We start from the raw sequence: 26,179 nt of genomic DNA on the forward strand, positions 1-26,179 counted from the left end.
ATCACGGGCTCACGGTTCAGCCGACCTGTGAAGGTGATTCACCGAGGAGCCAACCATGTCCGCACCGAAGATGGGTGGACAAGGAACATGGAAAGTGTAGCCATGTTTGAAAAGAGGCAAGCGAGAGAAAAGACTGTTGAAAGGTCTGAAGCTGAAGGAGTAATGGACAATGAGAGGGGGGAAGAACGAGAGCTGGAGACAGACAGAAGAGAAGTTGAAGAAAATGAGTTTCAAGTGGATGCCCCCACAGTCGAGCGAGAAAATGACCAGCAGGACGTGTGCAGCGAGAGAGGCGATCGTCCGCGAAGGGAACACAGAAGACCGGTGACATACAATGACTATGTATTGCAATGAACTGCCTTTGCATTATCAGAGGGAGGTGTGTAGAGATATCGCGAGATCTCCCGGGCTCGCGAGATCTCGTGCGCGGCCAGAAGTGCGGGCTTTGCGCACCCAGCGCGCATTCAGGTGGGAGAAAGCCATGGAGCAGGACGCACTCCCGGGCGCTCCTCCCAAGAAGAGGACTCTAAGCGCGACAGAGACTCCCGGCAATTCACACGAGTTGCGTCGCAGCATTGGGGCCTGTTGCCCATCAATGACTCTTGTTATATGTGTTGCGTATTTACTTAAGTGGTACAGAACAATAAAAGAACGCAACCTGCAACCACAACGCCTCTTATCATTTATTGCGAGAATTATACAACACCAGGGGTACTAATAGCAATATAATGCGGGCCGGGGTACTAATAGCAATATGACCCTCGCGGCCGGGGCATTACCGACTCAGGTAATGCCCCGGGGCCTTCGTTAATTACTATGGGCCCCGGGGCATTACCTGAGTCGGTAATGCCCCCGCCGCTCGGGTCATATTGCTTAATTAAGCACAACATAAGCCCGAAGGCACCTTGCAGCTCCATGCAGAACAGTTCAAAAGTTCCCTACTATTGTAGAACAGATGAGTCTTTAGAGCTTTACGAATGGCAGAATGAGCAACTGTGGCTCTAAAAGTAAGAGGAAGAGAATTCCAAAGACCTGATGCAGCAACCGAAAAAGAGCACCCACCAATTTGGCAATACCGAGGGGATTGGCAGAAGACAAGCCCCAGCCGAGCACAAGGCACGGCAGCGGACAAATGAGTGAAATTTTGCCACAAGATATTCTGCTCTTAGGCCATAAAAAGCCTGGTGGACCAGGAAAAGGGCCTTGAAATTAATACATTTGGCCACTGGGTGCCAGGGGAGCCCTCGAAGAACAGGGTAAATATGCCAGCAACGTGGGGTAGAGTTGGGCACCAAAGTCCTGCAGAACTTCCAAGCGTTGCAGAAAATAAGCAGGCTGGGCAAGATAAAGAGAGTTGCAGTAGTCAATCACAGAGATAACCGGAGCAGAGACTACTGGTGCCTGAAGATGTGTCAGAATGAAAGAAAGAACCAGACCGAGAGGTTTAAGTTGAAAATAGCCCTGTTGACAGACAGAGCTCACCTAAGGCTCCATAGACAGGTATGACGAAAGCTTCACTCCAAGATCCTTAACAACCAAATCCAGCATAGGAAAGGAGCCTAGAGAGGCAGGCTAGAAACCAACAGTCCATAAACAGGAAGCAGAAGGGGGACCCACCACCAAGATCTCTGTTTTTTCAGCGTTCAACTGGAGCCAGTTGTTCTGCATCCATACACCCACCGCTTCCAGACAGGCATGACACCTGGCTGCCAATTCAGGAATGGTGATGTCGAAACGAACCAGGATTTGCATGTCATCAGCATACGCGTAGCATAGGAAGCAGTGGGGAAGATGAGTTTGGTCAGAGGTTGAACATAGATGTTAAAAAGAAATGGGGAGATGGCAGTCCACTGAGGAACACCACAGTGAGATCCGCAGCCACAGACAAAAAAGGTGGAAGAGAGAGAGATTTGGCAGCAGTCGAAGAGAAAAAAGAGAACCATGCCAGGACAGTCCCTGAAAGGCCGGCCCCTGCCAGGAGCCCCAACAGGACCCCATGATCGATAGTATCAATGGCGGCTGACAGGTCCACTAAAACCAGAGCACCGACGCCACCTGCATCAGGGGTTCGAGTCAGGTTATCCATGACAGAGACCAGGACACTCTCAGTACCGTGCCTTGGAAGGAAGGGAGACTGCTAAAAATTGAAAAAAAGAGAAATCCTCAACACAGATGGTAAGGAGAGGACAGACCAAAGATTCCAAAAGCTTCGAGGAGAGATTGGTCAAAGGTTTGCTGTAACCAGGGGGTCAAGAGATGGCTTTAGAAGCAGTGGATTAACAACCACATATTTAGGTTTAACCCCAGTAGAAAAAAAGGTGTTGACAGCTTCTGTCAGTAGATAGATAACCTGGAGCAGAATATCCTTGATTATGCGTAGAGGAATAGGGTCCAGAGGGGAGGAAGGTCATGTTCTGGGTCATATTAAGTATATTGAGTGATTTGGTGGTGTCTTGGTTGATAAAGGCATTTCAAGTTATGTAGTTGTGCTTGTTGATTAATGTGCATTGAGGCTGGATGCTTTAGGTATACGATTATTATAATTATTACAAGTGGCGGGACCGGGACTCAAACCTGTGTTGCGTTCCTTTGTCTCGTTTCCAAGACAAACACGTTGCCCCTTAGCTATCCTTCCTCCCAAGTCTGAGGTATTCAATCTGTGATATCTGTATAGGTACAATAAGATGAGGAGGAAGATAAGTAACAAGGGAGTGGAAATACACAAAGAACACAGGTCAGGGGAGAGATGAGTGGGAAGTTTGAGGGAGGGAAAACATAAGGTAAGGTATAGAGGAGTGAAGAAGAGTTGGTGAGAAAAAAAGGAGAGAGGGCAAGGTGGGGGAGATAGGCGAGAGTGGGCGAGGGATAGGAAAGGGGAGAGGATGTGTGAAGTTCATGAGATGGTTTGATCTGGGCTGCTGTTGTGAGTGGCATCAGTAGTCTGTGATGGGGAAAAGGTTTGCAATTAGCTATATAGTATTTTCGCTGTCCAGTTAAAGCATTGAATGAAAAAGGATCGAATGCAAAAGGATCGACACAATAGGGCCGAAAACAAAAGGATACATTTTCTTTTAATTATATATTTTTTTCATGGTTTTCGTATAGGTAAAAAAAATTGTTTTTACCCAAACAAACAGGGGTTGGGGGGGGAACCCCCCCCCCAAAAAAAAATCGATCCTTTTGTTTTCGGTACTTTTGAGTCGATCCTTTGACCATTCGACCCTTTTTTTTCGATCCTTTAACCTATAACCAGTATTTTCTACTAGCATGCCTATTGTTTGGTTGGTCTCTGTTACTATGATAGGCTAAAGCTGTTTACAGTACAGAATGTAAGTAAACTGTGTCAGGATGGCGTAAAAAATATCAAATATCACACTATATCATCAAAATACATTCATATCAAATACATTATCAACATGTTTAACGTAGCACGTATACAGATCACCCTTTGAGTCACATAGCCCTAACTATGCTTTTTACCTCCAGTCTTAAAATATGAATGGGTTAGGTTAAATCCCTCACGTTGTAGACACATTAAACTAGGAAACATAAAGGATCTCTATTTTCAAGGTCAGCCCAATGTATCTCCAGGACCTAGATGTATATCACCCAGCACACTTCTTAATAAAAAAAACAATCTGAGGAATATAGCTGCTTCTTGACTCAGCTCAAGTCCTCATTCTAGGGATATAGCACTCTGCTCTCTTCTTGACAATTTCTTACCAGCAAATAGTTCTTCTCCCTTGATCAGAACTTTTGCTATTTCATTTATTTATTGGATATTTGTATGGTGCCTATACACAAGCGTTTCCTGGCACCACAAGACAAATTGGGGGGGGGGGGGGGGGGGGGCGGGGCGAAGGGGCGGGGCGAAGGGGCATAGGAAAAGAAAACTACAACAAAACAAAAACAAGTTATATTGGCCTTGTGTCAATCCTACCCTGCAAGTGCAAGACAAAGGGTGCTAAGTGCGGGGAAGGAGGAGGAGAATGACAAGAGTGGATGGCCCAAAAAGGGGGGATGAGTATGTGCTGGGGCTCAAGATGGCAGTGCCAGGGGAAAGAGAGGGGGAAGGGAGGATGAGTGCGATGGGCAGGTTGGGCTAGTCTGGGGAAGGGTGCCAGAGGGAAAGTGCTGGCAAGGGATGCTCGGAGGACTGGTAGGGGGATGGTCTGGCCCCTGTATGACTCAGAAGGGACCAGGCCCCAGTCGCAGAGGCAGAGGGACATTAGCACTGGTGGGGGAAAGGGAAGGACAAGGCAAAAAGGAAAGTCTTGAGAAGTTTCTGGAACTTAAGAAGATCTGGCTCAAGTGTGAGAGGAGCAGGGAGGCTGTTTCAGAGGGAGGGGCCTGCTGAGGAAAGGGATCTACCTCCCACGCTCTCCTTGGAGAAACGCTTGACCTGCAGAGAGTTTGAGCCAGAGGACCGAAGAACTCTAGCAGGGAGGTATTTAGAGAGGGAAGGCTGGGTTTAGAGAGGTCCCAGGCCCAGACAGGATGATGCAAAGGGTCTTGTGGTCACAGGGAGCCAGTGGAGAGATTTTAGGACTGGAGAGATATGGTCCTTGGGTTTGAGGCCAAGGATAAGTCTTGCAGTCCTTTTCCAGATTAGTTGAAGGGGGCAAAGCGAGGAACGAGGTAAATTGATAGTGATAGTGTCACCCTCCAGCTGGAGTTCACCTCACTTGGCCTGCATCAATTATTTGTAGCACACTTTTACGAGTAAATATGTATTTCCCCTTGCTTGGGGGTTGACAGGCTTGAGATTGTTACTGTTAAACCCTGAGTTGACATGCTCAGCCGGCAGTCTCTCTAACGATTCCTCTCACCAGCACCTCCTAATTTGGTCTCTGACAGTGTCTGAGAAAATAGCTCTCCCCAAGCTCGTAGACTACTTTCCTTCATCTGCTTTCATGTCTGTAGGCTGATCTTTCACCCCAGAAAAGGAGCACAGAGGTATCTGATAGTGCTCCAGGATAATCTGTTTGTTCTATAGTTTTTTTCTGATTGCGTTGCCCCCAGCTTCCTTTCTCTTTCAAGCGTGATCATTTTTCCAAGTTCATACTTGGTCTTGCCCCAATGTTTTCCTTTCTCTATTACCTACTAAAGGTTAACGGCTGTATTATTAATTTCATCTTGGTTATGGAGGCTGACTGGTACTTGTAGCTGGCTCAACACTCACCTCCACCATTTTCAAGTCATGCAGAAGTGGAAGGTCCGCCCTGCAGTCATGTTAGGGGCCACTGGATCACCCTTTCCTTAACATGCTTGTTTACAAGGCCCACTGTGTTAGATACGATTATTTTTCTGTATGTGCAGTGATGTCATGAGTCAAAGTCACACAACTGCTGATGATATTCCAGGATTTGGAACCACTCATCTATTCAATATTTTGATGGTGTACACATATTAAGCTGTGTCGTGCCTCGCTTGTGTATCATTTTAGTGATGGAGCGCAGTACTAGATTGCTAGTGTGCCTTCTAGGTGTGGAGTAATGCCTATGAATATTTCCACTAGATAGAATTGGCTGGAACCCCATTAAGAAACTGTGTGTCTCTGTCATATGGATTAATATCAGGAAAATGGGATTGTTGTCCTGTATGCTTCTCCCGATTACATGGATAAGTACACCTATAGCAATTCATGAAGGGCGAAAGGGGTACGGGAGATTGGAAAAAGGGCTGGCTTCTGACAGATGGATAATGTCCCTGTGGGAGGCTTAGTGGTACATCTACTTTCTGGATCATGTTATCAGAAAGGGTGGGAAACTATGAGGAGTTCTGGCGACTCCCCTATTTACTGCCTCCAGTTAGCTCATTGAAAAATGGGCAGCCATTCCTTTGCACTGGATCTATTATAGGTTCCAAAGTAGGGGTAGCTAATGTGAATTTGTCAAATACATTTCCCTTTTCCTCGAGTACACCCCCTCCCCCTCCTGCAGATTCTTGGGAACATCTCAGATGTGCGGTCTGCATCTGGCAATATCTGGTGAAATGATTACATCTCTCACATGAATAGCACACTGGTAGGTTATCCTGGCATAAATCAAAATGTACAGAATCATTCAGTAATAATAAGGTTTACAGAAGATTAGGGATGACCGCTTCTTCTACTGGATGGACATCAGAGTTGTATTTACCCAAATGTGTTGACCTATGTAGCATTTGTGTTGGGCATGAACACATATTATTGTGGTCTCTCCACACTTTGACAGCAAGAGGAAAGAAATTAACTTGGCCCTGGTGGCACTCCTTCTACTATCAGAATGCATGATTTCTTTAACATGACCCAGACGTATTTTCAGAGGTATTTCATTTTTATTTTTACAAGTATCAACCAGGGGCATATTAATTTATTAATTTGTACATTTATAAAGAAGCGTGAAAAGCCCATGGGCATCTACGCGCTACTTACAAAGGAAGAGAAACCATTGTACATGGAATAAGACATGCGGGAAAGAAAGGGGGGAGGGAATGTCACTTGCACAAGTAGGTTTTGAGATGCTTTCTGATGGAATTGTAGGAGGGTTAGTCTTGCAGATCGGGTGGGAGTTTCTTCCAGGGGGCAGGTACGCAGACTGGTAAACTTGCCCTATCCCCCCCTGATCTTTTCTGGTTGAACCCGGGTGTGATGAGTCGATGTTTGTAGGCTGATCTTACAGGTCTTGTCGAGGAATGTTTCTTTATTTTTTACAGCAAGGTATTGGGGGTGTTGTTGGAAAGACATCAGTTGGTGATGGGCAGGATGGTAAACTTGATTCTGGCATTGACCAGAAGTCAGTGGGCAGGCTTTCTCGCCTCTGAAATGTGGGCATGCTTGTAAATGTCTACAGCAAGTCGAAGGGCATTGTTTTTAATTGTTTGCTTGTTTTTTCTGAGGTTCTGAACAGTAGTGAATTACAGTAATCCAGTTTAGATCCTATAAGGGTGCAAACAACTTCAAGTCAGTTCTTGATGTTAAGGAATGGTTTGCTGGTGTTAATGAGTTTGGTGGCGCAGCCCGATAAAGAGGCTATGCGGTTGACCTGGCGGCTTATGCTGAGGGGAGAGTTGAGGTACACACCTAGAGTCTTGAAGAAGTTAGTGACAGCAATGTTGCATTCTGGCTCTGCTCCTTTTTTCACTATATATCCAGGAAATTGTGGAAGCTTTGGAGTGGGGTGAACACACCTACAACTGCATCCACTAGGTGGGCCACCTTATTGTTTGCTGACGATGCAGCAATACTTGCAACTTCTCCAAAAGGTCTCAACTTAGTGCTTGATATTTTTGTGGGGAAATGCAAGGATCTTGGATTAGAAGTGAATGTGGTTTTTAAGCCTCTATTTTCTAAGTGCTGCGAGCTGAGAGTTTAGATAGAAGGTCGACAATTGGAGCAAGATAGGCACTTCTATTATTTGGAGATTAGATTTAGTGAAGCAGGTGGACCAATTGTTGAAAGCTAAGATTAATCTATCCAAACACAGTGAGGGTATTTCTTCTTTTTTCCAGAGCCATGGAAGTGGGGTAATCTATATTGGCTATGGAGCTGTTTAATAAGCAAGCCCTACCAGCTGTATCGTATGGTGCATAGATATGGGGTTATAATCCCACAAAAGGTTTATCCCCAATTGAGAATATTTTCTTAAAGAAGTTGTTGCTACTACCAAAAAATGCCCCGACCACTTTGATTCATATGGACCTTCAAACATGGTCTGTAGCTGCACAGATTGCCCTAATTACAGTATTGTATTGGGTGAAACTCTGGTCCTCCTCTGGTTTGATCCCCTATAGAGATGCACTTAGGGACTTTTTGAAGTTGGATGGTGCCGTCAACTGTGAGTGGGTGTGGCATGTGAAAAACATGCTGACTGGGTTCAATGCAGGATCGCTCTGGATGATGGGGAATTGCAAGCATATTTTATATGAGATCTATCCACCCAATGAGTGTTCACGTTATGTATGTTTCAGACTAGGGTTCTTTCATACTGCACATTACACTTCTTTATGGCCTGGTTCTAATTCTGGGGTTTTCCCCCTTTGTAAAGCATCCAATGAAACTCTATTGCATTCTATGCTAATTTGTCCGGTCTCACGCTATATGAGACAGAGGTATTTGTCTCGGGAGGATAGCTCATGGGCAACATGCTCACCTTGGATGCAAGACGGCACGCAGCACCACAGGTTCGATCCCCGGGTCCGTGCTTAAAAACCTCTGGGTTAAGCACATTATAAATAAGCTATCATATAATTTGAGACCCGTTCTGTTGGAGTTGAGCATAAGAAACAGAAGATATGCTACGTTGTTTTTAACTTAAGTAGATTGCTGGGTATCGTGTGATCATTCTTGGGTATCCTCGTGAGGCTGTGAGCTTGCTCTCCTCACAGGGTACCCTTTGGGAGAAGGAATTATCTCCAGGAGGTTTTAACAAAAATACATATAAACTTGTCTTGTGTTTTAAATTGTTATAATATGTGAGTATTTTAAATTCTATTTATCAACTTCTCTTGTATAATTGCTTATGTTGGTGCTTTTTGCTAATGGTCAATTCGAATAAAGCTTTTCAAAATGAAATGTAATGTTGTGACCATCGATGATATAGGCTTTGTAGGACTGGTGTAGTTTTTCCTGGCAGACTGAAGGGCCAATGAGGAGAAGCTCTGTTTTTTCATCATTGAGGCAGAGGCTGCGCGTGACCATCCATGACTGGATGGTTTTGCAGATGGAGTCTATTCTGATAGTGTCTTTGTGATGGTCGCCAGTGAGGGGGATAAGGATTTGTGTTTCGACGGTGCAGTTATTGTACGAAATGCAGAGAGAGTCAAGATGACCAAACAGTGCTTCTGTATACACATTGTAGAGTGTAGGCAAGACACAGGAGCCTTGGGTTACATTGCAGGATGCAGGTGTGAGATTGGCAACAGCATCCCCAGTGAAGACTCGGGACAATCTATCAGCCAGGAAGAAGGCAACCCACTTAGACTCGGGACAATCTATCAGCCAGGAAGAAGGCAACCCGCTTGGCAGCATCTGGAGAGAAGTGGGCTGAGGAGATGAGTTCATGGCAAATAATCTCGTGGTTCACAAGGTCTATAGCAGCATAGAGGTCGTGCAGTAGCAGAAGTGAAAGGGTGCCTCGATCAAGGCATCATCAAGCTGATTTTTAAGGTCTGGGAGGGTTGTTTCAGTCCCATGTTTTGGGTGGAAGCCTGATTGCCTGGTCCCCAAAATATGGTGAAGTTCAAGGAATGACTGGATCTGCAGATATGCAACTCTGCCCATGGTTTTCAGGAGGGAGGGGTTGGTAATTGCTAAGGATTGCAGGTTCAAAAGTAGGCTTTTCTGAATATGGGAAATCCAGGATTCAATCAGGGTGGATGGGACATTGTAGGTGGCAAAGGGTGAGTTAATAATGTTGGTGATAAGGGGGAGCGGAGGTTCTGCACATTCCTTTACCATTGAAGCTGGGCAAGCATCTCCATTGCAATAAGAAGGCTTGAGGCCTTTGATGATGCTGGCGAGGGTGGAACTGGAAGAGGGGGATGCCTCTTTGGTCTTTAGGAGGGAGGGCACGGGGCAGGAAGGGGGACGGCAGTTAAGGGTGTTGGTTTGTCTTTTTTGTTTGTAGCTGAGAGATTTTGCCTTTGAGGTTGTCTTGGATACTGTTGTACCAGCCATTGTCTTTCATGATTGAGGATGGTGGGGAGATGGAGGTCTCCAGTTCACTGAGGATGGAAAAGAGCTTGCTAGAGCTGGAGATCGCTTTAGTGTTTCTCTCATTGTAAGGGGCTGCTTTGGAGCTTAGAATCGATTTTTTGTAATGGAGGGAGATTTTGGAGGAATGGGTTTTCTTGGCTGTGGTAGGGTCTTTGTGCCAAGTGGCTTCCACAGCTCTTTTGGTGGCTTGTGTGATGCGAAGATCGTGGGTGAACCAGGAATTGAGGTGTGTAGTTTTTTTAGTTTTCCGAGCTTTGAGGGGGGCAAGGAAGTGTACGGTCTTGTGTAGAAAGGTGTTGTAATGTTCAACAAGGGAGGTAGTGTCCTGGGTGGGGCGGGGGGTTGGTTGAGAAGTGGGATGATCCTGTTGCTGGTCATGTTGCATGTACTGCGGGCCATGGTGGGTGGATGGGACAGCCGCTTGCTTGATGAGTTTAGTGGGAATGGGAATGGGAATGGTGAAGGAGATGGTGTGATAGTCCGACCATGAGCATCGATATGTTACTCCTGTGCTCAGCGAGGTGGTAGGCAATGCAGCAGGAGTTTGGGCATGGTGCGCCGGGTCATTATGACCAAAGAAGTACCATGGTTGGAGGGAGGGAAGGAATAGAGTGGGTCGGGGTAGGGAAACAAATATTTTGAATATACTGGCAGTGGTATACATTGGAGTACAAGCCGGTGCGCACTTTGGGGAAAGCACGGTAGCCTTACCTGAAGTAGCGGCTGGATCAAGGAGGTAGCATGACTAACCGAGATGTGAGGGATGTTTCGCAGCACCGCTGCTTTGCTGGCTGAGACCGGCAGAGACACTGACCAAGGAGCTTGACTTCAGGCCTTCAATTAAAAAAAAAAGAATGCTCATTCACAAGCATCACCCAGATTACTGAATACTGTCCCATTGCGGCAGCCCATGATGGAGTTGTTCCCAGTGTTCTGTGAGGGCACAGTCCAATTGAGGCCTATTAGGGATGCTGCTTGTCCTGAAGAATTAATTAGTGAGATTGGCTACTCACCTGAAAACTATCAGAAATCCCCATGGAGAAGGATCAGGGATATCAACCTCCATTGCATATATTCACCTGAGAGGTACTGGTTTGGTTCCTAACTTTCTTGACCCTGTGGGGTCTGGGGCAATATTTCTGACTTAGTCCTCACCTGGGATCTGTCTGTGGTATCAGCCAAAATGGGGACAGGTTCTGGGTCTCCAGCCTGCAGGCATATTTCCATGGTTACCAGGGTCTGTTGTGTCACATTGAGCACCTGTTTTAATTTTTATCTCACCTCCAAACTCCCCCCGAACATATCAAATGGCATCTTCTAGCTCTGTTTCAGTCTACAGTTTTTGGTTTTTGGGACTACACCTTCTCAGTACCTTCCCTGGTCTTTCTTGGTGGGTTTCACCTTCCTTATGAGAGGAGGGTTTTGCCTACGTCAAAGGGTTCTCCTGCTGAGCTAGATTTTTTTGGCTCTCTGGGGCCTATAGCTTTTCCCTACAACGTGACCCCATGAGATCACTCTGGTGGCTTCTCCCTCTTTACATACCATGAATGTTCAGTTTATGGTTGCCTCTTCAGTCTGGCAGTTGTCCTAGATGTTGGAGCCAACAAAGTTCAACCTGCAATCTCAAGTGTTTTCCCTTTTTGTTATTCTGTTCTTTTCTAGCTTTTTCTATCCTTGCCCTCTGCATATGTGGATCCTGCATTTCTGTTCAATCTCAGAATGGGTAGGGTCTAGGGGGCTATTCTCTGCTATGAGAGACAATAGTTATAACTGGCGAAAGGCCTAACAGGGCCTTCATTTAGTTATGACCATTGTCTCTCTGAAGTGCAGATGTGCACCATGGACTCCTGGCTTAGTCAAACCCAGAGTAGTATAACTGAAGTGCCCCAAACTTAAGCAAGATATTGTCCCTCATCCATATCCTGTATAGCACAGGATGGCAGTGGCTCAGTATGCTAATCCCACAAGCAGCCTATGTAGAAGCAGTGGGAGATGGGGAGTGACAAGAGGCATGATGTACTGGGCCACTCCCCTTGTAGGCAGGATTGGTATTATAGTCCTGTTCAGGAGCAGACAAGCCTAGAGTAGAGTGCCTTATGCTGCAAGGAGCCTGATTGAGGAGACTGCTGGGTCATGCAGGTTAGCAAAGGGGAGTTGTGTCTGTTTGGGAGGTCCGGGGGGTACATGGAGCACTGAAACACATTTTACAGTCAAAAGGCTGCTATATATTGTGGAGTTACATAGGCTGCCTGTCCCAAAAATATACACCAGAACTGGGACTATAAAATAAATGTTCATGCTCCACATGCTCTGCTTTGGACACGCGAAGTATGGAAAAGTATTTTACAGTCCTGATGTTGGTTTATACTGTTGAGACCTCTTTGAGCACATGGAACATGAAAATATATCTTGCTCCATGTGCCCAAAGGAACGCTTGAGGCCTCTCCTGATCTCATGTTTGCAAATGTCAGGCGTGGATTCAGTGAACACATACAGAATTAAATTATCTGTGTACAAGGAGCTCAAGCTTTTTAAAGTAAATTAGGGTAGCTGATCAATGTGCCTGCTACAAAGAATTGGTGCAGTACGTTCAAGTCAGATCTCATTTATGCATGCAACCCAATTTAATTGGTCTAGGAAACTACTGCTTACACAACCACACATATGTTGATAGCTCTGGCCTATTGAGAAACTTTCCACCGGGTAAGTACAGTTCTGGGCTTGTTCTTACACTGGGGCAAAACATTACCCTTTTGCAAATATGTATAACAACCGTGCACTTTTCTTGTCATGCAAGTGGTAACACGTTGATATGAAAGTCTAGCTTTCATGATCGAACACGCGTGAGAACATTATCACTAGTTGTATGTATATTCTTTCACCTACAGTGATTACAAGGCTCTGCAAATAAGGTATGAGGGAAAATATTCTGGGGAAATGATTTTTGTGAGTACATGTAAATGATGCATCAGTGTGATGATGTAGTAATCTGACTAGGAAAACATGATTTTGGTATCTCTTGTTTTTCTGCCCTTTAACATATGGCGGATTTGGTATGTATGAAACGCTTTATTTAATGTCATTCGTTGTTTTAATGTATGTGGTTCTAATACACTGTGTAGCCCTGAAGATGTAGCAAGGCTCCGAAATGCATTGGTTTTTAGCCACATTGTGACTTAGAAAGTGGTTTGCCTTGAAGAAACCAATTGATACATTGGTCTATTTGAATTCAAACCACTTTTTGCTACGCAACTACAAGCAAAGACAGTGAAATATGAAATGAACCAATTTAACTACAGAAAAGGAATGGGATTCTAAAATTGACACCATATTGTGGCTCATCTTTAATAATATGAGAGCAACAGGCATCACTGGGTGGTTCAACATGGTTCTTGCATTTACATCTATTTGAACTAGCATGTAATGATGTGTTACATATGGTACATGTCTTTTAATATACATATGAAAAGTTACTGGATAGCGTGAGCAGTGGACTATCAATAAAAATATATGTGACGTTGGTAAACCTCTCCTGTGTGGGCAATTGAGTGCAGCCGCCTACTGCAAGGGTTGTTGACTGCTCTCTTTACTGTTGCACAGTGACCGGTACATGTTTTTCCCTACCCCTACTCATACCACAGCCCCTGCTGGGGGACATCATGGACACTCCCCCTGGTGGTAGAGGGAAGGTTCTTGAGGTAGGGGTGATAAAAGTCACTCCACTTTGTCACACCAAATGGGACATTGCTCACCTTGCAGGACAAGGTCGCGGTGTTGAGCGATGCAGTTATGCAGGAGACACTGTCCAACAATACATAGCACACAATGCAACTTCCATGCTTCTGAGCCTTTAAGAACTGAGTATCAGACCCTCTGTGGCAAAGCCCTCACAGGACAAGGTCGCGGTGTTGAGCGGCGCAGGTGTTTGGCAACAAAGGGGTTGGAACGGGGCGCGGAATCGAAGAGTGTGAGCATGCTGCACAGCAGTCACCCAGCAGCAACCGCAAGGTAGGAGGAGTGCAGGTGGGGGACGCAGCCATTACTGCATCTTACTAAATTGTTGTACCTCGCGCATACTTTTCCTTTCCAATTTGTTTTCTTACCTTGCACTGTTTACCACGCATCCACTAGGCTGCCCTCTCTCCAGGATAGCCGTACTCTGTTTTCTCACTCCCACTACCGTTTTTCTTGCATTTCTCTTGCATCTCTTGCTTTTTCCTTCTAGGTGAACACCGGGGGACCCCTGAAACTATTTCCCTCACGCAGTTTGTATTGGACAACAGCTCTGTTATCATGATTTGCTTTTCCCTATAGGCATTTCTCCTCTTCTCTAGGTTCCCTCACTCTGGCCCCCAGCTGCCCCTAGGGTGTGCTGAGCTGCTCCCACTGTTGATATTCATTGCCTGTGCTGTTCTGTTGTTCACTGTACTGTGTTGTAGAAGTGGTTCCCCTAACGTAACCTACTGTTCTTCCACTGTTGGTACTCATTGCCTGTGCTGTTCTGTGCTCTAGAATTGTGGCCACTGTTACATGTTCTATAATTTTTACCCTACTGTAACCTACTATTCTTAGCCTGTTCCTTGTGCTTGTGTATCCCTATGTTCTCTCTTCTCCCTTCCCCTCCCTTTCATACCCCTTCCATGCACCTCAGTTGCTCTGTCTTGCGAAGTGCCTCTTCTACTCTCTCCCACACCCACTGTGGTGCTCTCTATTTCCCCCATCTTCTCGATTTGCTTCTCTATCACTAGGCCTAGCAGAAAGAAGCTAAAGAAGGACACACTGGTCTCCAACCCAGGTCTTTATATCGCTGACACCTATGTCAGTGCTTCCTCCAGAGAGACTCTCCCAAACATACTCTTTGTCATTCCTTCACCTGACCTATGGACCCTTCATATGGTTGCTCTGCTCTCTCCTTACTCTTCCTCACCCATTAATGGTGGCACACATTGGGAGGTCCGCTTAGCCTCCTTCCATTCCTCCAGAGTCTCAATGGTACCATCTGGGTACAAGGGCCTCAGCCCAAACTTTTACTTTTTCGATTGGTGCCTCCCTTGGCTCATCAACTTGCCTCCTTCTGCCACCCCGGCTACCTCTCTGCTGGACCTTTGGCCTCCTTCTTCCACCACCCAGGCTCTTTTGCCAGCTTCCTCCGTGGCTCCCTTGCCACCACCCCACCTCTGCTACTCTGGCTCGCTTGCCACCCACCTCCAGGGCTTCCTTGCCACCCTCTCCCTCTGCTACTCTGGCTCTCTTGCCACTCCCTCCCTCTGCTACACTGGCTCCCATGCCACCCACCTCCATGGCTCCCTTGCCACTTGCTCCCTCTGCTAGTCTGGCTCCCTTGCTCTCTTTGGCTCTCCTGGCTCCCTTGCCTCCCTCGTCCTCTGCCCCTCTAGCCCCCGTGCCCGATGCCTCTCTCCTGACTACCTCGCCTCCCTATGCCACCACCTCTCTAGCAGTATAAAGTGAATATAACAAAAAATAAATAACGAATGACAATTATAAAGAATTGAAAATAATGTAGAAATACCTAATTATTTCAAGAAAATATATGTGGGTTTGGGGTAAAGGGTTCAATCTTATAGGGAGAGGTTTGGGTGGGTTTTTAGCATGGGGAAAAAGGGGTGACCCAGCTAAAAAAGAAAAAGAACTATTCATTTTTTTTAGCTATTTTTAATTCATCAAAATTTCATTCATTATTTATTGATTCGTTTTAGGACCTGGAACCCTCTCTAGCCCTTCTTCCATCCATGTCTTCCTTGGCTCTTCTGCCTCCTCCTCCTTTTACCTTGCAGGCTCCTCTGCCACTTTGGGACTCCTGTCCCCTTCCCTGGAAGTCTTTCAAAAGTGGCAATCTGCTCCACACTGCTACACTTAACGGTCACACTGCTGTCAAAAACCCCTCTGACATCTGCCACCTCCTTGAACTTCTGGATCTATATGTTCTCGCCAGTACAGAGACATGGTTTAAGGCCAGCTCTATCATGAGTTTCAACACACTTCTCCCTGAGGGCTACAAGATCCTCTCAGGGCCCAGTCCCAACAGGACCAGAGGCGCAGTGGCCCAGATCTTTCCAGAGTGGATTACTGTCCATCATTCCCACTCAAGCATACTCCTCCTTTGAATGCCTAGTCTGCATGCTCTCTGTTTCTCCCGGCTCCTCTCTGACCCTGGTCACCTTCTATCGGCAACCTGGCCAGCCACCTTCTTCCTCCCTGAATGGGCTGAGCTCACTTCTTCTCTCATCTCCTCTACCGCCCAGCTTCTCCTCCTTGGGGATCTCAACATCCACCTAGACTTGCCTGACTCATAAGAGCTTTGCCGCAACCTTTGCAACTCTCTCTCTCTTTCCATTCTACCCTCTGGTCTGACCCACTCTGCCAGGCACACATTGTGATGCTCTCATCACCTCTGACATCCCTCTCTCTAACTCTCTCACTACTCCTCTCTCCTGGACTGATCACTTTCTTTTATCTTCACACATGAAGCTTCCTGATCCCCTGGCAATGGCTCACCCACCACTGCCACCCTCCTTCATGGTCATCCGACCCATGAAGAGAGTGTCAGTGGCAGCCTTTGCCTCCACCCACTCCCGTCCACCTACTTCTGTGGCTGACTCCCATCTGGCCCCCAGCCCTTTCTAAATTTCACCTTTCCATCTCTTACACTTTTGACATTCTTGCCTCTGTCATGAGGATCCGCCTGAAGCCTGACAAAAAGTGCAATTCTTGGTATGACTCTGGCCTGGCCAGCCTGAAATCCAAGTGCAGAGCAGCTGAATGGAAATGAGGAGCTTTAGGTGTCATGAATCCTGCCCCTCATGTCCCCACTCCTCCAAGATGTCAGGCTGGAGCCAGGCCACGATCACCTACATGGCCCTCAAGGGCCTCTCCATCCCTCCAAAGACTCACTTGGAGTCAGACTTGGTGCTTGTGGCACCAGACTCACTCACTCCCATAGGATAACATTGGGGATTGGACTTGTAGTGCATTGATGGGGACAAGATGGATGCCCCCACATATTTTGGTTCCCAAAATTGCATGTGCAGTCTAGTCTTTTGGGTGTGGTTCAGCCCAGAGACACCTGGGATACCCAGAGACTATTTAAGCCATGCCCAGGCAGAGAAACATGCTTTGGGTTTTCTGCACCTGCAGCGTGACACTCACCGTGTTCGGATCGGTCTCCAGTAGGCCTGCATCTTCTGCGCTCAGCTCCTGCAAGAACAAGAACACCGTTAGGAACAGCCTTACCTTGCAGCGCTTCTGCCCATCATTCATCGCTTCTTCTGTTCTGCGGGCATCTTCGGCGGTTTCATTCCCATCCTGGCACGCCGCTTTCTAAGGAAAAGGGAAAAGAACAGAAAAAAGGCATTAGTAAGCATTCAGCAAATCTTTGCTTATTTTAAAGACTGCACGCGCTTCAAACACTTACCTGAATCCCAGCCGCTCTGGGGGAACTCTGTCTCCGGAACTTCTCATCCATCTGCAAGAGGGAAAAGACACTCCAGGTTAGCGTGGAAAAATCTAGAGGCGCTGCATACCGTGCTTACTCACTGTATTTCTTCTTCATAACCGGCATCCACCCTGAAAACATCACAGCACCTAAAAGACACAGAAATAGAACTCAGTTCAATACAAATACAAAAGGGTCGCATCGCGCATCGCGCTCTCACTCACCTTCAGCGCTACTCATCTCAGCTGCACGTCGCCATCCCCGGACGCCGGCCATCATCTAAGGAAGGAAAGGAACGAAGTTAGAGAACTGTTCAAAAGACTCATTATACTTACCTGTCGGACTCTTGCCAGTGAAGTAACTAGGCAGCAACGAGCCCGCATCAATCAACGCGCCCCTGCGCTGAAAGCAGGATGGAGAGCACACTTTCCAAGAATACAAGGTGAGCTGTGGATCAAAGGGAAGGGTTGGATCCCGGGGAAGAAGGGGTTCAAGCACACAGAGACAATAGGGAGTTAAACTCTACCAATCCTGTGTTTCAGGCCCAGTCTCCAGTCGAGTAGACTCCAGGGAAGGGTTCGAAGTCGTAAGAGGTCAGAACAGGCTGAGTGACGTCCCCGTGGATACCAGGAGAGCGTTACAAAGGTGCACCCTATGACAAACTGGCCTGCCACTTACTTCAAAGGCAATATTGACTCCCTATCCTCCATAAAAAAGAGTCTACATTCAACCCTGCATCTCAGCGGCATCTAACAACACGGCTGAATTTTTAAAGATCTGCAAGGAGCTGGCCAATCCTACTGCAGTATCTTCCTCTACCACAACCACCAAGTCCCTCTCTCGGCCCTGGCCTCTCATTTCACCACAAAAACTAAGGACATGCTGTCCTCACTCTCATGCTGCTCCCCTCCCTCTACCTCTCTCAGGCCCTCCGTCACCGCCCTTTCTCCGATCATCCTCTCCTCCCTCTCTCCTGTCACCCCTGATGAGGTTTCCAGACAAGTATGGTCTATGAAAGTCTCATCCAAACAGGTATCTCCCTGCCCCTCCAGAATCATTAAGGACAACATTGACTCTCTTGCTCCAGCTGTCTTGGCCGATCTCTGCAACCACTCCTTTGCCACTGGAGTTTTCCCCTCTCCTATCAAGCACTCCCTTGTGCACCCCCTGTTTAAAAAGCCTTCTGCCAACCCCTCCATCCTGGCAAACTAACACCCAATTTCTATTACTCCTTTCCTGGGCAAACTCATGGAGATATTGGCTATCTCCCAGCTAGCCCTTCAACTGTTGGTTGTCTCAATGACCATCAGTCTGGCTTCAGAGCAGCCAGAAGCATGGAAACTGCTCTCTTGAATAACTGTGAAGATTTGCTCTCTAACCTTGACTCCAACTCTTCCTCTGTCCTCATCCTCCTTGACCTTTCTTCTGACTTTGACACAGCGAACCACAACATCCTGATCACCCATCTCTGAGATACCCTGGGCATCACGGATCAGGCTCTGGGGTGGCTATCCTCTTTCCTCTTGGACCGACCTTCCCAGGTTGAACTTGGGTCCTTCCTCTCCTTCATCACACTCTCTACATGTGGTGTTCCCCAGGGATCTATCCTCTCAATGTGGTTTTTCAATGTCTATCTGGCCCCTTTGGCCCAACTGATCTCTACCTTTTCCTCTAACTTTCAGTGTTATGCAGATGATACGCAGCTCTCTTTCAGGCTACCCTCCGCTATTCAGGCATGGTGCGCCTCTGATCTCTGCCTTAATGCCAGTAAGACAGAGATCCTTCTCATTGGGACCCCGGCTCCTGCTTTTCCCCTTTCACTCTGGCTGGCCTACCGTGGCCCTGCACTCTCACCCTCTTGTGAGGAGAAAAACCTCGGATCATCTTCAACTTCACGCTTTACTTCTCTCCACACATCACGGACGTCTCTAAAAAGTCTCATTTGCAACTGCACCTCCTCAGAGGTATTATACCTTTTCTCACCTTCCCCCCAGGAGATCACTGTCTCCAGAGCCCTGGTTCTCTCTAGGGTTGACTGTTGCAACAGCCTCTTATTTATTTTATTTATTTATTTATGGGTCATTTGTTAGGCACTTATGCAATTAGCAAAACTGTTTCAAAGAGCCCACAGGGCAAACAGAATGGGGACAGGGGAAGGTAGACAATGATTTACAGCAAAGACAAATAAGTTAATTAATAGTGCAAACACATCATGGGAATAAAAAGGGAAAGTGAGACAAACCTACTATGCCTTGTGAGTGTTCAGAACATGCAAGTGCTGAGGGGTGAGGGATAGGTGCTGTGATGCTCATGGAGAAGTGCTCAGGGTAAGTGCTAAGAGGAGAAGAACATAAGTGCAACCACCCATGGGTAGTGGGAGCCTAAGTAAGTGTACTAAGTGCTTTCTCAATGTTCGTAACTACCCACCACCCTCTGCAACTCACCTAAAAAAGGACTGTGAGACGTATCCTTGGCCTCAAGCCCAGCGACTGCATCTCTCCACCTCTGAAATCCCTCTACTGGCTCCCGGTGAAGCTCTCTTCCTAAGTCCCTTCCATCCAGAGCCCTCCGCTCGTCTACCTCCAATTCTCTGTGGGTGAGTCGCTTGTCCAAGCAGAGACTGGGTGGTAGATCCCTTTCCTCCTCAGGTGCATCCCTCTGGAATGGCCTCCCTTCCACTCTCTGCCTTGAGCCAGACCTCCTTAAGTTTGGGAAGCGCCTTAAGACCTTCCTTTTCTCCTCTTCCTTTTCTCTGCCTCTCCCCTGCTAACCTTTCCACACCTCCTTTTCTCTCTGCTTCCCTCTGCTACCCTTCCCGTCCTCCTGCTGTTACGTTGACTGGCTGCCGGGTGCTCCTCTGAGTCATATGGGACACCTGCCCCCCCGCCCAGTCCCAAGCACTTGCCTTCGGGCACGCCTGCAATGCTACTTGGCCTTCCTTACACTTCCTGGGCATGTTCCCCTTGGAGGCCCTGCCTTCCTGCACTTAAACTAGGGCACTATTTAACTGGGTGCACTTCTCCCCCTTCCTCCCCCCTGCACTTCTTGTCTGCGCACTTGGACGATCTAAATGATACTAGGCCTAGTGTAAAGACTGGTAGGGGGTGTCTGTACTTCCGCTCTCTATATGATAGAGGAGAGGCACAGCGGACCCCAGCCAAGATTCTCTATTGGTAGCAATGGACGAGCAATCAAGGCCTAGCTTCTCAGGAGGTGATGCGGGCTGGTTCTTAAGTACAGTGCAGTCCCCGAACCCCCACAAAGGAATGTCCACACACTATATTACTGAAAACACAGTCTTTATATAATTAATATTCAAAGGTATGTACACGATCAAAATAACGCACTTTGTACTTGGAAGTCAATAAAGATAAATATATACACGTCTAGAGTGGTACCACTACTGTTATCGAATCTCATTAGAGTGCATCAACTGTACGGTTAAAATGTCACACAGATTAATAACGAGGAAACCAACAATAGAGAGAGGAAGGAACGCAAGTTGGTTGAAACAGTAGGCAGAACACTGGCCTCTACCTCTAGGCGCAGTTCTGAGTGGAGATCCCCCCACCTGGGCAACCTGTAAATAAAAGATATATAGCACAAGCCCAGTCCATATGTTCAATAGTCTCACTTCTTCCTATTAAGGTTTTTACCCCCCCAATGTACCTGGTGGAGTAGAGTTCTTCGGTGATGCGCCGACCGATCCTTCTTGAGTGCCTCCCTTTCAGGCGGGAGCCACGGATCGTCGAGAGGTATCGGGGAATTGACGGCCCTTCTTGAGTGCCCTCCCTTTAAGGCGGGAGTCACGGGTCGTCGAACGTCCGACGGCGAACACGGTGAACTACGGCAGGGAAGTGACAACTTCGTTCCTAGCGGTGTTCATCGATGACAGAGCGTCGGCGTCCTGCAAGGAAGAGGCGCGCGGGGCACCTCGGTGACGATAGTTCTGGACCGCAAAGAGATGATGAACAACTGTGGCCCAGCAAGGGCGTCGAGTCGTCGGCGTCTCTGCGGTCTGTAGGTGGCGGGAAACCCACCGGTGGATGCTCCTCAGCGCATCGACGGTCGGGCCTTCTCCAGCGGGAGACAAGCGGGTGACGATGCAGACGAGAGCGTCCGATGATCAATTAAAGTTCTTAGGCAAACGGGAGCACGGCGGCTCCGGTCGGCGACGGCGGTCGTCGACAGTGGCGGACAACAGTCCGGGTGCTTCTCCTTGGAGTTCCGCAGCAGTCCCCGTATCGGGTCGGCAGCCTGTCGAAGGTCTGTCTACCAGGGAGCGTTGGCAAAGATCAGCTGTGCACGATGGTCCCTCGTAGCTCGGGAAGAGGGCGTCTTACCAGGTCCTTTCTGGGTCAGTCCTTGGAGGCACAGCAGCTTTCAGATTGTGACGAGAGCAACAGCAATTCTTCTCGTCCAGCAGGGCTTCAAGGTCAAGCGTCAGTTAATCCAGTTACTCGTCGTAGTGGACTTCAGCTTCTGAACACGATTCCTAGCAGTGAGAGGTCCCCAGATATACTGTTGATCTCCCATTCATTCCGCTGGGTCACACTCAAGCATCCAATCACGACTACGGGTATTCATGCAGGCAGGCAGCCAATCAGGCACACGAGGTATTCAGGCCATTCACTTCTCTCCAGACACTCACAACAAGTTATGTGTATTGGGACAAGTACCGAGCCATTCAACACTCCAAGCTGCATTCATACCGGTTTCGGGCAGGGTTGTCTCAGTCATTGTGTCAACCACCAGATACTAGACACCCACAACACAGAATGCATATTCGTCACACACTCTATTCACCCAGGTCCCACCCACAGGAGGTACCCACAACATACATCAACGGGAAGGCTCCAGCTAGTCTGGCCGGGCCTTCACAACAACACCATATATGGCACTTCCACCCAACAGCCAGTCAGGGGGAAGGGGCAGAGTCAGGGCTTCCCAGGACTTTGGGAAAACAAGGTAATGGGTAATAGAAAGCAAGAGGCCACCGGGGCCATCTTGTTTTCCATCAGGAATCAACGGATCCCAATGGCAGGGCCGGGGTATCCCAAAATGGAGGATACGCCGCGCACCTGTCACATTCAGCATGGAGCTGCCACCAGCCCATACCCTGCTCTGTGGGCCACCCACAGGCACCCAAAAACATACACTAGGGGCACAGGCTTGCACCCCCACCCATGGGTGCCATAAGGGTATCCCACGGGTCCGTTCACCAAACCAAAAGAAAGAGAGCTGCACCGCCAGGAGTCCCACATGAACTCCTGCGCGGAAAACACGACAGAACACACGATGAAAAGCAGTAAAGGACAAGGATACGGAGGTACTGTCCCTCTGATGCATTTCCAGCATCACAGTCGCCCCTCCGGACTGAGGTGGAGGGTGCCTAATCTCCCACGGGATAGACACCCTCATCCAGACGGTCAACATACCTTCTGGAAAGGCCATCTGCATTATCGTGACTCTTCCCTGGTCGGTGCTCTATGGTGAAGTCTAGCCCTTGCAGGCTAATGGACCACCTGAGCAATTTCGGGTTCTCACCCTTCATCTGCATAAGCCACTTCAGGGGCTTATGATCTGTTTGGACCTTGAATGTAGACTCCGTAAGGTAGGGCCTAAAATGCCTAAGGCTCCAAACTATGCTAAAACATTCCTTTTCAACAGTAGCCCACCTAAGTTCTCTACCCTTGAGTTGTCTACTGATGAATATGATAGGATGTTCTCTCCCTTTGTCATCTAACTGGGACAAGACAGCTCCAATTCCGGTGTCGCAGGCATCCGTCTGGACGATAAAGGGTCGGCTGTAGTCAGGCGCACACAACACGGGTGCCCGACACAGACTTTCTTTCAAGTCATCAAAGGCCCTCTGACAGTCTTCAGTCCAATTAACCTTCCTAGGCTGTTTGGGTGAAGTCAGAGCTGTCAGTGGTGCAGCTATGGTTCCATAGTCCGCCATCAAATTGCAATAGTACCCAGTGAGGCCCAAAAAGGCTCTCATCTGGGTTTGAGTAGTGGGATTCTCCCAGTCCTATACATCCTGTACCTTACGAGGGAGAGTTTGGATTTGACCCCCTCCTACCTCATGACCAAGATACATGACTTTCCCCTGAGCTATCTGGCACTTGGTGGCCTTGATAGTGAGGTTAGCCCTTTTTAAGGCCTGCAACACTCTACCCACATGTGTCAAGTGCTCTTCCCAGGTGGCCCTGTAGACGGCAATGTCGTCTAAATAAGCCACACAAAAGGCTTCCAGCCCACTGAGAGCATGATTGACCAATCTCTGGAAGGTGGCAGGGGCATTCTTTAACCCAAAAGGCATGACCCTAAACTGGTAGAGTCCCTCTGGTGTTGAGAACGCCGTCTTTTCCTTGGCATGGTCCGTCAGAGCTATTTGCCAATAGCCTGAGGTGAGGTCAAAGGTGCTCACAAATTTGGCAGCACCTATGGTGTCCACGAGCTCATCAGCCCTGGGCAATGGGTGCGCGTCAGTTTTGGTGACGGCATTGACTCCTCGGTAGTCCACACAGAACCTACAATCCTTGGTACCTGCCTGGGAACTTGCCTTGGGGACAAGGACCACGGGACTGGACCAGTGACTGGTTGAGGGTTCAATAACACCCAGATCCAACATCTTGGCGACCTCAGCCTGGATGTGGTTCTTAACCGTATCTGACATTCGGTAGCTCCTGCTCTTGACAGGCACGCTGTCACCAGTGTCAATCTTGTGCTTACACCACTGTGTAAGGCCTGGCGTCAATGAAAACAGAGAGGCATACTGCTGGAGCAAAGTCCGGCAGGCCCTCTGCTGCTCGGTTGTCAAATCTGGAGAGAGCTGCACTCCCTCCACTGAGCCATCCTGAGGGTTGCTATGCAGCAAATCAGGAAGGGGCTCACTCTCATCCTCTTCTTGCTCTGAAGCCAGAAAGAGACATGAGACTTCTGCTCGCCTGTGGAACGGCTTGAGCCTATTAACATGGAATACCTGAGGGGCTACCCCTGGGATTCCCATGTCAACCAGATAATTGACCTCGCCCATCTTGGAGACTATCCGGAAGGGTCCAGTCCATTTATCTGCCAATGCCCGAGGCTTGGTAGGCTCCATCACGAGGACCTCCTGTCCCGGAGTCCACTCCACTTGCGATGCTTTAAGGTCATGCCAGTATTTGTTCAATTCCTGGCTGGCCTTGAGATTCGCCGTTGCTTGACCCATCATCTGTGTCATCCTCCGTCTGAGGCCTAACACATAGTCCCCCACTTGCTTGGCGGGACCGGGAGGGGTGGCTTCCAAGACTTCTCTGATCAAGGCGAGGGGCCCCCTCACGGGATGTCCAAAGAGCAACTCAAAGCGGCTGAAACCAACAGCCTCTTGAGGTACCTCTCGGTAAGAAAACAGCAGGCATGGCAGGAGGAGATCCCATTTCCTCCTTAGGGGCTCTTCCAAAGTACCTAGCATGCCCAGAGAGTTTTATTAAATCTCTCAACCAGACCATTGGTCTAGGGTGGTAAGAAGTGGAGAATGTGTAGGTTACCCCGCATTCTTTCCACATGGTTTTTATTTAACTAGACATGAAGTTGGATCCTCGGTCAGAGACAACCTCCTTGGGGAATCCAACGCGGGTGAAAATGCCCAGGAGGGCCCCGGCAACCACCTTGGCAGTAACAGTCCAAAGGGGTATAGCCTCAGGGTACCTGGTGGCATTATCTACCAAAACCAGGATGATTCGATGTCCACCTGACGTGGGAGGGTCAAGGGGACCGACGATGTTGATGCCCACCCTCTCAAACGGTGTGCCAACCACTGGCAATGGCTGCAGTGGGGTAATGACACTGCCTCCAGTCTTGCCAGACAACTGACAAGTTGGGCAGGTCCTGCAGTGGGACTCCACTTCTACTCCCATCCGAGGCCAGTAGAAATGGGCAGAGAGCCTCTGCTTAGTCTTCTTGGTACCAAGATGACCAGTCAAGGGCACCTCATGCACCAACTGCAGTAGGAAGGACCTGTAAACCTGGGGTACCACCAACCTCTTGAGGGCACCAGGTTCAGGCTTAGTGGGCTCACTAACAAGGAGCTCAGCCTCCCAATAAATCCGGAAAGTCCTAGGCACTTCGCCTTGTGCCTGGGACAGGGCCTGTTTCCTCAGACCCTCAAGAGAGGGACACTGTAACGCTCACCTGATTCCCGCAGAGGCGCCGGTCTTGACTGGGTGAATGCCGTATCTTCAAAGGTGATGTGTAACACACGGTTGGCTCTTTGGGCTGGACCTCTGTGCACTGTATGTCTGACTCGAAGAGTAAGATGTCTGCAGATAGAAAATATGGGATTAATGAACTGGGGTTATTGGGTGCCTCTCTCCTCTTCCCTTTCTCTTCTCCTGTAGAACCCCAAAGGTTAACGCCCTCACCTTAGGTAAGTGAACGCAGAGCTCTCCATCTGCCTCGGGGCAGGGTGCCGTAACCAGTTTCTTCACTGGATAAGGGTGCAGGCCTCTTGACCTCAGAGGACTGCTGTCCGTCGTTAACTGCACGAACGGTAAGTTCTGGGCACTTCAAATGTCTTAAAAGTCTTTTGTAATGATATCTCTTGTTTTGCAGGGTTCCGGCGATGGCGGATGGCGGGCTGAAGAGAATTGAGGATCGAACCCGCGTGAGGAATAGAAGCGCCTGGAAGCACGTCAGTAAGCGCTTGTAGCCTGCTTCACGATGCGCACTAACTGTCCCTTTTATCTTGCAGGTACAAGTTCGGAGCTTTAGAGAAGCTGAAGGGTGCTGGAATACCCACTGGATTCGGCGTGGGAAGTAGTAATGGCACGTGAGTAATAAAGTTGCCCAATGTCTTTAAACGCACCTTCTTTTGTCTTTCAGATGCGGGATGCAGCGCCGAAGACCTCCGGAGCGTGCGAAGAGCTGGTAAGCTTTTGTCTTTCAGATGCCGGAATGCAGTGCGAAGACCTCCGGAGCATGCGAAGAGTAGGTAAGCCTTTGTCTTTCAGATGCCGGAATGCAGCGCGAGGCGTTGGTTACAG

This window comes from Ambystoma mexicanum, chromosome 7q (assembly GCF_040938575.1).
Source record: "Ambystoma mexicanum isolate Mex_15411 chromosome 7q, UKY_AmexF1_1, whole genome shotgun sequence".
NCBI classification, from domain to species: domain Eukaryota; kingdom Metazoa; phylum Chordata; class Amphibia; order Caudata; family Ambystomatidae; genus Ambystoma; species Ambystoma mexicanum.